Genomic DNA, 14,985 nt, shown 5'->3' with positions numbered 1-14,985 from the left:
TTATACTTAAGTGTAGTCAAAACCAACAGTAATCAAAACATGTATAAGTAAACTTATAAAAATAAAAAAATGTGGTATGATTGCCAATGAGACAACTCTCCATCAGATACCAAATAACATAAAAGTAAACATCTATAGGTCATCGTACGGCCTTCGACAATGACCAAAATCCATTCCGCATAGTGAGCGATAAGAGGCCCAGAAATGACAAATGTAATACAATTCAAACGGGAAAACTAACGGCCTGATTTATGTACAAAAAATTATCGAAAAACAATTATGACACACAGCAACAAACGACGACCACTGAATAACAAGCTCCTGATTTGGGACAGGCAAACACAGAATGTGGCGGGGTTTATTATGTTGCCAAACTCTCCCCTAATCTTGGACAGTGGTGAAACAGTACGACATAAGAACAAACTATAACAATCAGTTGAAATGGGCTTAACTCATCAGATCGGTACAAAGCACGCACAATCCCTAACACAAACACAAAAGACACAAAGTACGGTTCTGAGAGTACTTGCAGTTAAAATTAAAGCCAGTTCAAAGCCAATAACAACTAATGAAAAATCAAGTCCAAGACTAACACATCAGTCATTCCACATCCAACTTCCAATTTATTTAGTGTAAAGACGTCATTAACAGTCAAAGATAAACATGACCTTGTGCAATGCCAAAATAAAGGTATCGACAGATTATAGAACCGAAAAAGTACATGTGTGTGTAACAATAATATTTAGTTTGGTGGTAATTTATTGATAACAAAATGGATAATTATACTGATAAAAACAAGATTCAAAGATTTAATTGCAGTGTTGAATTGGTAACCGTTTAGAATACGTTTATTTAAAAGAGAGGGGAAAGATACAAAAGGGACATTCAATTTCATAATTTGAAAATAAACTGACAACGCCATGGCATAAAAAGACAAAGACCCAAAGACTAACAACAGCATACAAAAAAACAACATAGAAAACAAAGGAACGCCTCCAAAAACCGGGGATTATCTTAGGTGCTCCGGAAGGGTAAATTTCGCCAGTATATTTAGCAAATTCATCAAAATAACGGTAAGTGTTGTTGAATTAATCAATTAAATGCATTTAAGACGTGTCTTTACTCAATTTGACCATAAACTGTGATTCATAACAGTACAAGAACAACTCTGCTGTTACAGGGGCGCAATTAGTGCTTATAGGAATACTTGCAACCTGTCGATAAACTTTATTGCCGAAACGTACATACATGTTGTCAAGGAGAAAATTACAGCTTAAATCATCTCATCACACCTCCAGTAAGTATATCTGGCATATTTACCTTTCTCATTAGAGAAGAAAGCTTTATTGTCCCCCGCGTAACGCGTTGCGGGGGACATGGAAATACCGGGAGTCTGTCCGTCCGTCCGGTCTTGTTAGCGCTCTCATAGGTACAATTCTTGCCAGATTTTTATAAAACTTATACTATAAGTTTATATCAGCAATATCTCGGACAAGTTCTATAATTATGGACGATCGACTCTTTTTAAAAGAGTTATGCCCCTTGGAAATATTAAATTTATGGAAAATGGCCTCGTTAGCGCTCTCACGGGTACAATTCTTGCCAGATTTTTTATAAAACTTATATTATAGTTTAATATCAGCAATATCTCGGACAAGTTCTATAATTATGGACGATCGACTCTTTTTAAAAGAGTTATGCCCCTTGGAAATATTAAATTTATGGAAAATGGCCTCGTTAGCGCTCTCACGGGTACAATTCTTGCCAGATTTTTTATAAAACTTATATTATAGTTTAATATCAGCAATATCTCGGACAAGTTCTATAATTATGGACGATCGACTCTTTTTAAAAGAGTTATGCCCCTTGGAAATATTAAATTTATGGAAAATGGCCTCGTTAGCGCTCTCACGGGTACAATTCTTGCCAGATTTTTTATAAAACTTATATTATAGTTTAATATCAGCAATATCTCGGACAAGTTTTATAATGGTGGCCGATCGACTTTTTTTTAAAAGAGTTATGCCCCTTGGAAAAATTAAATTTATGGAAAATGGCCTCGTTAGCGCTCTCACGGGTACAATTCTTGCCAGATTTTTATAAAACTTATACTATAGGTTAATATCAGCAATATCTCGAACAAGTTTTATAATGATGGACGATCGACTTTTTTAAAAGAGTTATGCCCCTTTGAAATAAAAAATATGTGCAACGCGGGGGACATTGGAACTCTGTTCTTTTATATGAGTTGCAGCGAATAAATTTGCAATCAGATTTTTCATACTACCATTTAGTAAATAGGCAAACTTTTGTTTGATAAGATTGTGTGGAAGAGTAGTATAAAGAGTTTGAAAAGTCAAAATGGTCAACCGAATCAAAAGGACCATCAAAAGCACGTAATTTATTTTAAACAACCAAATATTTATTTTTTAATCCAAAAGTAGTGAATTCATATATTGTCATATGTCTTATTACACAAGTTAATGATAGGTTCTTTGATAGTAGTTAAGGAACTAGTTAAACGCACTGAAATATTGTTTAGTTTCGACCAATACATAGAAGGGACCTTCAAATGTTCCGAAGAGGACTTAAGCTGGGATGTGATTATGATATGACTGTTTACTAAATGACTCTCTGTAGGGACCTGAAAGTTGAAGAATTTAGTCTTCTAATCAATTATCAAGTTTGAATAACCTTCTTTCTGTTTGATTGAAATGAACTAATATATTTGTATTTTTGAGGAAGTGAAAAATACACTTGTACCTCTTGTTGACAGCTCAGTTAAAGGATTTATAAAAATCAATTAAATAAGGAATAGATATTAAGAAGTGACTGTTTGGCACTTTGCAAAGGAAACAAATATTTGAGGACTTAAATCAAGCACATAGATACATAGAAGACAAATTAAAATAGAACAAACATCAAATCGCATGAAACAATAACATCTGTATTATGCACATCTATAAAGTAAGCATGTAACATCACATTACAAGACACTATATTGTCAGTCTAGGACCAGTGTAGTAGAAACAGATAGGTGGTTAATTGATTCGCAGATTAAAGCAATTTATCTGATCTCAAGTTTGGTTTCTCGGTTGAGTTAAGTCTTTCTTCAATTTGTCTGTATTTCCGTTTTCGGAAAACTCCCTCTTCATTTCCAGCATGGTATGGTTGCCATCTGGCATGTGCTTCTTGCCGCTGAAGTAGTTCAATGAGATGGAAGGCGTAAGGATGTAAAGCTTTAGCGTTATTGACCTTGACAATCTTCTATCATCAGCTCAGTTGAACAAGTCAGTTCTTCGGTCCTGACAAGATTTTCATCATACCTGCTTTGTTTTTAATTCTCTGTTGATCAACAAAGAAATAATTATGAAACAAGTGGTCCAACTCCATCAGGTTAAGTTGACCTAAGATGGAATTGTCAGTTTTATGTCGGTCTCATTATGGTGATATAGCTCTTCACGTGTTCAGGTACTTATAAATCCTTGGCTTTCAAAATGTTGGGTCGACGTTTCATAATGAAGGTAAATCTATGAACGCGCTTCGGACATATTGAAATCATGAGGTGTTATTTCATTTTGTTATCACTAGGTCGATACCGTACCGCTGTTGATGAACTGTTTGTGCACGTTGGTATTATCAAATCAGTAGTAAGTACTTCGGACATGATTAATAACATACCTTTCTTCAATTCTAATGCAATGAGTTTGTATCAATGGCTCTGATTGGATGACGACAAGCGTAAAATTCTCAATCTCCCTGTCTGTAACCAAGGAAGCCGACATTTTGATTTCCGGAATATATTGACATGTAATTTCTCCAATAATAAGCACAAAAACTCACATTTGGACCTACAAATCTTCTTTTCGTCAAATTTTATTACATTTTGAAGCGGACAAGAACCCAGAAAACGCCCGGTGTTTACGTTTGATGCCGGAAACACACCTATGACGTCACCTAGTTTAGGCGCCAAAGAAGATAACATCATTTCGCGGAATTTACGTTTAATGAAAATTTTAAACAGAAATAATGACTAAAATTGAATGATTTCTTTATTTTGCATTAGAATAGAGATAACTGTATTGTATTTGAAGCTTTGCGGACGTCCATCGGTAGTTTTACTGTCGCAATACCCGTTTACCTGTCGCCGCTACTAAATTTGCGACAGTTAAACTACCGATGGAGGTCTGCAAAGCTTCAAATACAATACAGTTATCTCTAAATTCTCCGATGATAAATCAAAATAAAATTTTAAGAAACCAAGGTTTCACATTTCCTCAGGTTAAGTTGATCATAGATGGATTTGGCAGGTTCATATCAGTCTCATGCCTTATAGATCTTTATGTGTTCAGGTACTCCGGCATCCTTTGATTTCAAAATTTTAGGTTTTAACGTTCCTGCTGAAGGTTAATGCAAAAAAGCGCTTACAACGCATACAATTTATTATGTTTTATTTTCATTCAACTATTGTTTTGTTGACCTTCATCCTTCTAGTGGTTCCACAAATACATGTAGATTAGACCGTTGGTTTTTCCGTTTGAATGGTTTTACACTAGTAATTTTGTGGGGCCCTTTATAGCTTGCTGTTCGGTGTGAGCCAATGCTCCGTGTTGAAGGCCGTACCTTTACCTATAATGGTTTACTTTTATAAATTGTAACTTGGATGGAGAGTTGTCTCATTGGCACTCATACAACATCTTCCTATATCTATTATCTTCGAACTAACACTCAGTAAAAAAGTCAGTCAACATGCCTGCATCAGTATAATGATTTGCGTTTTCCACATTTTCTGTAGTTCTCATCCAAACAAGACATCCTCAGCTGCTCTATCTTGTACCGCAATAGCACGTAGTACCAGTAATTAAATATCTGCGTTGTTGCTGAATGTTGTTTTGAATACCATACTTTTGTGCCCTTCTCTAGACATATTTTCATATGTTGAAGAAGCATACCTACTAGGTTATCTTTTTAATGTATTTAAAAAGTCATCAATGTCTATCGTTTTGTTTTCATTTTAGTGTAATTTAATATTCAATATCATTTCCGAGACAGTTCTTTTTTTTCTTTTTTTTTCTTTTTAACTATTCCATAATTCCATTACACATTTTTGATTCGACACAATGTATGGTTTCATAATATATTTTTTAAACAAATTTATCATTAAAGGTTTAAAATTTGTTTTATCTTTACACGCTGATGGTTTAAACTATTGTTCTATTGATTAAAAAGTTTTTACTTAAACAACACCCATTCTCATTTATTTGTTAATTATTATTTCAGAAATATTATACTTCTTACAAAAAAAAATTTACTTTTGAACTTAGAAAGTTTTATGCTATTTGCCTCCTGATTATAATTCAATTTATTTTATTGATTAATTTTCATTTCAGAAAAAAAGTATTGTTTAATGATTCAAAATACTGTTTGTCAGTTAACTTTGAATGAGTTACACTATTATCCTAATAATTATTAAGTTTTCACTAAAACTGCATCTATTCAATTCATGTTGTTGGCATGGTAGGAATAAGTACTTTATAAAATGTAAGTATTCAAGAAAGACATCAACACGATTTATTTTGTTTTAAAATTTGTTTTTTTTTTATGTATCTAGGATGTTTTTCAATATTAGGTGTTGTGTTTTTTATATTGCGTTTTCAGATTGTTAATTGTTCAATAGCGTCTCATAATCCGGAGTTGTATAGTTATGAGGATACACAATTTTTTTCTCCAAGTACACTTTTTGTCTGATGTTACGAAAATTAAACATTTTATTGAAATGACTGTTTGACAAACATTCTTTCAACTCTTATCTATTCTTCATCAAACAGCGTTCATGGAATTGAATTATTTTGAGTTTCTTTTAACATCAGGGGAAACGGAATTGAATTATAACATCAGTATTGATATATTTACATTATATTAAGCTGAGAAGTTCAACTTGAAATAAATAGTTTCCTGTTTGGACGATAGGTTTGTTAATAAGTTTTACTGCTATTTGATAAATGACTATGGTTGTAAATCTTTCATGTTTCACACCGCCTCGGTGGTCTCGTGGTAGCGTGTTCGCCTCGAGTGCAAGAGTTCGTGGGTTCGAACCACGCCCGGGTCAAACCAAAGCATTTAAAATTGGTATTAGCTGCTTCTCTGCTAAGCACGCAACAATTAGGAGTAAAAGCAAAGACTGGTCGGATCAGAGTCAGAATAATGTGTCCGGGTTAGGTGATGTGTCATCCTGTGGACTGTTACCTTGTGAAGTAGCACGTCAAAATCAGGCTCTGCGTGTCGATCTAGTACAAAGCAGAGTTAATATTCATATAACATTAACATGTTCTCGTTCTGAATACGCATATGAATTTGGCGCTGGACGTTAAGCAGCCATCAATCCATCATCATTATCATCATCATCATCATCATCATCATCATCATCATCATCATCATCAATGTTACACTAGACAGTTACCCGTGAAGATCTGAAGGCCGTGTTCATATTGAGATAAACTCGGTGTGGTGTATAATTCACTTTCATCCTGTCTTGGACAAAGTTATTTTTTACAGTTAGTACCGGTCCAGAATTCCATTTAAAAAATGACCCAAGGGTGAATGAGGAATGCAAATATGGACACTGAGGTCTTTTCCGGATCGGCAGTAAAACCCTTGCCAAAGTAGGGCAACCGCTGGGCTGAGCGGGATGTACAAGTACACGTCCACGTCCGATCAGAATGGGGACGTTAAATCCAATGATTTATCTAGAGAGAGTTCCAAGTGATGAAGATCAGGGAAATTTGGACTACCCTTGCAACAGCTCTTTTTTTGGGCCCGTTGGTGAGCTTCTGCAAGGCAAAATTTATGTTCCTATCAAATATACTAATTTTCTAATGGCATTCCAAATTTCACCGATCTTCATCCCGTATGGCCTCTAGTAACAGTATTTGAAATAGTTGAAGACACCAAATATGCAAAAATTGAAAAGGAAATCTATAAAATGATTACTTAGAGTAAAATTTTCATTATCATTTTATTGATTAAGCAATAAATGTAACATTATCATTGTAAAAGAAACTGTTATTACATTAACATTTTTTTTATTCAACAACAGTATTGCACACGCTGTTAACAATTACACCACTGACACAGCTATCTCAGTGAAGGTCCCTGTTTCATTAGTACCAGTAGTTTTAATACCTTTGATTTCTTTTATTATGTGTGCTTGTACGAAATGACTGTTAAGGTTGAAGTGTGTTTGTACCAGATAAATGTGTCAGGATCAAAGTGGGTTTATACAAAATCAGTTTGTTCGGACCAAAAGTGAAAGAGAGGCCAAAGATACCAAAGGTACATTCAAAATCATAAGTCATTACTATTCACTCTCTTACCAAGCAGAAACTTTATATTAATATCTTTGACTATAATGTGCATAATCACTGTGTAGGGGTTAGCGTATGCTTTAAAAACTGTGTCGGTGTAAGTGTGTGCTTGTTCAAAAGCACTGTGTTGGGGTAAGTGTTTGCTTGTACAAAACACTTTGAGGGCACTATTGTGAACAAAAGATTTTTATTTTTTCTGGTTTTTGTTTTTATTGAAACGGGGAGTAATGGCTAACTTGTGAAAATTTATAAAGATAATACTAGTAGATAGAATTTCGAACTTGAATTCAATGTTTTTTTCAGAATATTTCGGTTTAATATTCCACAGAATTGTGTAGGCCTGTGTTAAAGTGGCAACCTGCTTAAATAAATCATTTATATCTTTTTGTCATATTCAGTTTAATCAATGTTTATAAACCTGGTATCTTTGATGAGATTTTACAATCAAACTCACATTACCATGAATATATTATTACAAATCAGTTTTTTTAATTACGTTATTTACGTGCTGTGTATCTTTATCAATGTATGTATTATACAAACTTTTACATATAGATTTTACTAGTAAATACAGAGTGGGCAATTAGTTTTCAAGTTGAAATATGTATTCTCAATGTTTATAAGTGAAATAGAATGAACGAACTGACAATGCCAGCAACTGGTCAAGAGTTTTTTTTTCAAAATTCTATCCAGTATAGTTCATATAGAAAAAGAGATCCTTATGATCAAGAGTATGTCATTTGTATTTCCGACAGCAACCGTGTTTACAATTTGATCAAAGTTTTACGAAGATCATATATATTGGATCTTCCATAAATCATCCATGTCAACTTCTATTAAAAGTGACCTTTTGGGATCAGAGAAGGATATGGTAATATGGAAAAAAAACTTTTACCGCCAAATGACTCCTACTGATGGAAATAGCTCAAACGGCCAGATCAGATTAGCTAACAAACATGATAAAGGTAGGTTTGAAGTTAACATACATGTGTTATGAGAATAGAGAACAACTTAGAAAAGAAAGTGTATGTGAGCAAATCATACCATCTTGGTCTTCTTTTTTACATATCAAGTGGATGTTCATGAGTTTGTTTCTATCATGCATATGTTATTTTTGTATATTGATTTGAAATCAATCTATTTTGCAGTGATGTGTTTTTTTGTTTTTTTTCATGATGCACTGAGAATTACAGATCTAATTTGTATGGCTCATTCCAGTTTACTTTCCTTTATATGGAGCAATCTGCATTAAATGAACTAGAGAACATGTAAGTAAAACTGGTTAACATCTTAATTTATCTAACAAGATATTTATCAAACTTTTCATCCAATTTTACTTTGTAATGGTGTAGAATCAATGGTTGTGTGTACTTAGCAACATGTCTCGCTGTTACTCGTATATAAAAAATAAAAAAATTGTCTTTTCGAGCATTTCTAGTTTGCTGAATTTTTCTTTTAGTTTGGTCTGGGTTTTTGTATCACTGAAGATGCTCAAGTTAAAACATTGCGTCATCAAAGATTTATCCGAATATGATAAATTTTGTTTAAGCAACTAAAACTAAAATTTATCGATGTATATTCTAAATATTAGATTTTTCCTCGTGGTATTTTTTTTTGCCAAACTATGGCTTATTGTTTGTGTATAAAGTTAGATTTTTAATTGATTTGACACAATAGAAATTGCACTGCTTTTATATAGTTCGCAAAAAAAGGATTCCTATATTCATCATTTTTATAAAGTGACATAACGCTTTCCTTTTTTGATTGTTTTCATTCTTTGAATTTTTAAGTGATATTAGCACAATCATTCTATTGAAACATTGTTTAAGCAATACTACTCAAATATTTATTGGTATTGTCATTTTCTAGTCAAGCATGATTTTAAAACGATCCTTACATAAGAATACAGAAGCAGTCATTATAACCATTTTCAAACTTTTAGACATTGATTGTTCTGATACTTAAAACAGTAACTAATGATGTAAATGATTCAGTTTATAGTAAACTATCAGTGTCGCATGTCAAATGTGGAATATACGAAGAATCATCCTCTGTTGTTATTTATTACATTTTTCTGAGGAAATTTTACAGCTGCATGCTTTCAATGACCCTAACTACAATGGGCACTATCATATTGCCAATGCAGTGGAGCAGACAATAGTAAGATCACTTTTGGATTGCGCGAGTCTGTGTCTGCATTCTACTCGTTGTCTGTCGTACTTTTATAATACACAATTAAATGAATGTATTTTACACGAGATAGCGTTCGGAAATAACCTTCCTTCTTATGCAAACGCAGAGTGGAAGTACTATTTAACAGTAGATCGTGAGTAATCATATTAATGAAGAATTGTAAAACGAAGCATTAAATTCTTATAATTAATATTTTGTGCTATGCTACAACAATCAAAATTAAGAATTGTATCATTTAGGTTTTCGGTTGTTTCTATGTCATGGATAGCACTTGCAGTCATAGCTGTTGCATTTCATACAGAAGAAATATGACATTGGAGTACCTCGCAATAGTTGTCAGTTAATCATAATTACAGTTTATAATGAAACATACATGAAATGTAACTATGTCACTGTAATTATTGTGTATTCAGCTGTTAGGTATTAGGTACTAGGCTGCACCTTGCACTTGTTATGACGTTTGATCTTAATAGCTATATCTTGGAGGCCACGGTTAGGCTTATAGATGACGAACAGTAAATACACCCTGGTTTTTGTCAGACTTTTAAAACAAAAACATATTCCTCTTCTTTTCCATCTCGGTTCAAACTCCTATATAGACTTTTAAGTGGATGAACATTAATGTTTTGAATAATATTTAGTGTTCTTCAAAAGGTTGCCATTTGAATAGTATAGCCGTTCTAAAACTTACATTATTCATACGATATTATAAAACATTGGTCAAAGAGGACACTTACCTTTAAAAGTGAAGATATGCTGTGTTGTAGATAACCACAGGACAGGACCAGAAAAAAATCTCCTTTTGTACAGACTGTATAGCGGTTTTTTTATTTTACATGTTTTATTATAGTTGGTCTTCTAATTGGTTGCTTTTTTTTATCCAGAATTGGGATTTTTTATCGCAATTTAAGCGTGGTTGTATAAATGACGAATTACTAACATCTTTATGTATCTATTTATCTAGGTTTTCAGTGTGACCTCAAACTTAAGATTGGGTTCCATTGTTTATAAGAGAGAAATGACTTGTATTTAAATGTTTTATTGGAAAGAATCGATAATGTTTCTACCAAAATTGTTGGTCATGTAATCTAATATCCTATCTTCTATGTTGACATAGAAAATACAAATTACGATTTTGATTAGTAAGGGATAGAATCAGCTTAATTAAAGAAACAGTTGAATGCTGAATTTTCTTTTTTTTAGTTTATGATTTATCCACGGGTTTCATGTTTCATATGGAGACTAATTGCTTCAAACGAACAAATGACTCCGGTTAACCTAGATCACGTGATCCCAAGTTCACTACTTACTTGTTAGGATTGCGATGGACCAATGATTACTATGGTGCAATTGCACAAATAGTGAAGTTCTGTTTTTCAACAAAATTATGTCGCTCATTTAGTTGAAATAAATTAAGTGACTTTCAATTAGGAATATCTTACATACTTCTCCTTAGAGTAACCAGTGTATCGTCAAATTTTCATTCTGAATAAAAAACCTTGTTGTGTAAGGCTTTTGCTTATGACAAATTTTATTCGAACCTATTTATTAATTTTGTGTAATTTCAGAAATGCTAATAATCTTAGGTGACATACACTATCATCAAAATGTCCGGACAACATAAAAGAGAGGCATTAAGTTAACATTTATCGAAAGCGTTATTTGTATAGTCTTGATTGACACAGAAATAAATGTTATACTCTCAGATTGTCTTTTTGCAGGTAGTACAAGATGTCCTCCTATGGATAATTTTGTATATTACAGAAGTTTACATCTTTGTTATAATATCAATGGTCCAATTAGAACAGACTTCAATGTATTCAATTCAACCTGTCAATCATTTGGAGCGGAACTAATCAGAATAGACTCCGAAGAAAAACAACGATACATTGTTAAAGCTACATGTAAGCAAAACTACGCATTAAGATACGGTGCAAAAATACTCAAATGATGTGTTTTCGTGCCATGTTTTTTTTTTTTTCATACTACCGCAAAACTTTGCGGCCGTATAATGGTATGGCGATATCGTCGTCGTCGTCGTTGTCCGAAGACATTTGGGTTTCAAAAAATTACTTGAGTATAAGTGTATAGATCTCTATGAAATTGTACCACAAGGTCTTTTTAGATCACCTGGCCCGAAGGGCCAAGTGTGTTTTTCTCATCACTAGGCGTCCGTCGTCGTCCGTCGTTGTCGTCGTTAACTTTTTACATTTTGAACTTCTTCTAGAAAACTATTGAATCGAATGAAACCAAACATGGCATGAATGTTCCTTATATGGTGCTGACCAAGAATTGTTACTTTGTAGCCGATCCATCATCCAAGATGGCCGCCATCGGGGATGTCCTTTAACATAGGACCCTAAGGGCAAGACATACAAATGTCTTCTTTTAGAAAACCACTGAGTGGAATGAAACTAAACATGGCATGAATGTTCCGTATGAGGTGCTGACCAAGTAGTGTTACTTTGAAGCCGATCCATCATCCAAGATGACTTCCAAAGAGGGAATTAGTTTAACAAAGGACCCTATGGGAAATACATACAAATGTCTTCTTTTAGAGAACCACTAAATGGAATGAAATAAAACATGGCATGTATGTTCCGTATAAGGTGCTGACCAAGTGTTGTAACTTTGAAGCCGGTCCATCATCCAAGATGGCTGCTAGAGAGGGACTTAGTGTAACTTAGGACCCTATGGGAAATACATACAAATGTCTTCTTTTGGAGAACCACTAAATGGAATGAAATAAAACATCGCATGAATGTTCCTTATGAGGTGCTGACAAAGTGTTGTAAATTTGTTGCTGATCCATCATCCAAGATGGCCGCCAGCGGGGGACTTCGTTTAACATAGGACCCTACGGGAAATACATACAAATATCTTCTTTTAGAGAACCACTGAATGGAATGAAATAAAACATGGCATGTATGTTATGTATGAGGTGCTGACCAAGTGTTGTTAATTTGAAGCCAATCCATCTTCCAAGATGGCCGCCAGAGAGGGATTTAATTTAACAAAGGACCGTATGGACAATACATACAAATGTCTTCTTTTAGAGAACCTCTGAATGGAATGAAACAAAACATAACATGAATGTTCCGTATGAGGTACTGACCAAGTGTTTTTACTTTGAACCCGGTCCATCATCCAAGATGGCTGCTAGAGAGGGACTTAGTGTAACTTAGGACCCTATGGGAAATACATACAAATGTCTTCTTTTGGAGAACCACTAAATGGAATGAAATAAAACATCGCATGAATGTTCCTTATGAGGTGCTGACCAAGTGTTGTAAATTTGTTGCTGATCCATCATCCAAGATGGCCGCCAGCGGGGGACTTCGTTTAACATAGGACCCTATTGACAATACATACAAATGTCTTCTTTTAGGGAACCACTAATTGGAATGAAACGAAACATGGCATAAATGTTCCTTATGATGTGCTCTTACTTTGTAGCAAATCCATCATCCAAGATGGCAGCCAGAGAGGGTCTTAGTTTAACATAGGACCCTATGGGGAATACATACAAATGTCTTCTTTTGGAGAACCACTAAATGGAATGAAATTAAACACCACATGAATGTTCCTTATGAGTTGCTGACCAAATGTTGTAACTTTGTAGGTGATCCATCATTCAAGATTGCCACCAGCGGGGACTTAGATTAACATAGGACCCTATGGGAAATACATACAAATGTTTTCTTTTAGAGAACCACTGAATCGAATGAAACCAAACATGGCATGAATGTTCCTAATGAGGTGCTGACCAAATGTTGTAAATTTGTTGCTGATCCATCATCCAAGATAGCCGCCAGCGGGGGAATTCGTTTAACATAGGACCCTATGGGAAATACATACAAATGTCTTCTTTTAGAGAACCACTGAATGGAATGAAATAAAACATTGCATGTATGTTCCGTATGAGGTGCTGACCAAGTGTTGTTAATTTGAACCCAATCCATCTTCCAAGATGGCCGCCAGAGAGGGATTTAGTTTAACAAAGGACCGTATGGACAATACATACAAATGTCTTCTTTTAGAGAACCTCTGAATGGAATGAAACAAAACATAACATGAATTTTCCGTATGAGGTGCTGACCAAGTGTTGTAACTTTGAAGCCGGTCCATCATCCAAGATGGCTGCTAGAGAGGGACTTAGTGTAACTTAGGACCCTATGGGAAATAGAAACAAATGTCTTCTTTTGGAGAACAACTAAATGGAATGAAATAAAACATCGCATGAATGTTCCTTATGAGGTGCTGACCAAGTGTTGTAAACTTGTTGCTGATCCATCATCCAAGATGGCCGCCAGCGGGGGACTTCGTTTAACATAGGACCCTACGGGAAATACATACAAATGTCTTCTTTTAGAGAACCACTGAATGGAATGAAATAAAACGTGGCATGTATTCCGTATGAGGTGCTGACCAAGTGTTGTTAATTTCAAGCCAATCCATCTTCCAAGATGGCCGCCAGAGAGGGATTTAGTTTAACAAAGGACCGTATGGACAATATATACAAATGTCTTCTTTTAGAAAATCTCTGAATGGAATGAAACAAAACATAACATGAATGTTCCGTATGAGGTGCTGACCAAGTGTTGTTACTTTGAAGCCGGTCCATCATCCAAGATGGCTGCTAGAGAGGGACTAAGTGTAACTTAGGACCCTATGGGAAATACATACAAATGTCTTCTTTTGGAGAACCACTAAATGGAATGAAATAAAACATCGCATGAATGTTCCTTATGAGATGCTGACCAAGTGTTGTAAATTTGTTGCTGATCCATCATCCAAGATGGCCGCCAGCGGGGGACTTCGTTTAACATAGGACCCTATTGACAATACATACAACTCTTCTTTTAGAGAACCATTGATTGGAATGAAACGAAACATGGCATAAATGTTCCTTATGATGTGCTCTTACTTTGTAGCAAATCCATCATCCAAGATGGCAGCCAGAGAGGGTCTTAGTTTAACATAGGACCCTATGGGGAATACATACAAATGTCTTCTTTTGGAGAACCACTAAATGGAATGAAATTAAACACCACATGAATGTTCCTTATGAGTTGCTGACCAAATGTTGTAACTTTGTAGGTGATCCATCATCCAAGATTGCCACCAGCGGGGACTTAGATTAACATAGGACCCTATGGGAAATACATACAAATGTTTTCTTTAAGAGAACCACTGAATGGAATGAAATAAAACATCGTATGAATGTTCCTTATGAGGTGCTGACCTAGTGTTGTAAATTTGTTGCTGATCCATCATCCAAGATGGCCGCCAGCGGGGGACTTCGTTTAACATAGGACCCTATGGGAAATACATACAAATGTCTTCTTTTAGAGAACCACTAATTGGAATGAAATAAAACATGGCATGTATGTTCCATATGAGGTGCTGACCAAGTGTTGTTAATTTG

Source organism: Mytilus californianus, unplaced genomic scaffold (assembly GCF_021869535.1).
Source record: "Mytilus californianus isolate M0D057914Y unplaced genomic scaffold, xbMytCali1.0.p SCAF_13, whole genome shotgun sequence".
In the NCBI taxonomy this organism is placed as follows: Eukaryota; Metazoa; Mollusca; class Bivalvia; order Mytilida; family Mytilidae; genus Mytilus; species Mytilus californianus.
Note: the sequence above shows the minus strand (reverse complement) of the source record.